Source organism: Arvicola amphibius, chromosome 8 (genome assembly GCF_903992535.2).
Source record: "Arvicola amphibius chromosome 8, mArvAmp1.2, whole genome shotgun sequence".
Classification (NCBI taxonomy): Eukaryota; Metazoa; Chordata; class Mammalia; order Rodentia; family Cricetidae; genus Arvicola; species Arvicola amphibius.
The window spans coordinates 45,583,701-45,584,303 of NC_052054.1; the positions used below are offsets into that span (position 1 = coordinate 45,583,701).

Here is a 603-nt window from a genome sequence, read left to right on the forward strand (position 1 = left end):
ATGTCCACCAATAATATGTCAGACCACGGAGGCTCAAAGTGCTGAGGTGTCAGCTTCCATCGCGCATGTGCACCCTGGCTTTGGATGACCCAAGGCATAAATCTCGGCCAGATGGGCCTCACACTGAAGCTGAAGTAGTGTGCTTGGGTGGCTGTCTACTGTTGCTTTAGCAGCTTTGCCAACTCCCGGAGCCCGAGGACACCGAGCAGGTGATGAGTAGCTTCATGTTCCCAGTCTCTGCGGTGCTGATGTCCTAGCCGCAGAATCCTCAACCCATGATGCCCAATGCTTATGTCACCTAGTGGAGTTGGATCCTGGCCTCCTGCCCACCTTCTGTCTGGCCTAGCCTTTGGAGGCCTCTACTCCCCCCCCCCTTAGTTGTTGTCCTAAACTTGCCCGAGTGTGGTCTCTGGACCCCCAGCTGAATGGAGGGAACGTAGACCTTTCTTTGGGGCCCTGCTTCTGCTTTGACAGAGGGGTGAACCCACAGACTTGCCTTTCGCCTTCCCTCCCTTGGCCACACTTATGAGAGACACTGTTCATATTTATGAGTATTCACTTGTTTGCTTGTGGAAACCATTGTAAATTTTTCCACTCTGAGAA

The 603-nt window shown here is 52.9% G+C and overlaps 1 pseudogene; it reads left to right on the plus strand.

Annotated features, from left to right (window-relative positions):
* LOC119821697 lies at nucleotides 1-302 on the plus strand (annotated as a pseudogene).
* The last annotated feature ends 301 nt before the right edge of the window (nucleotides 303-603 follow it).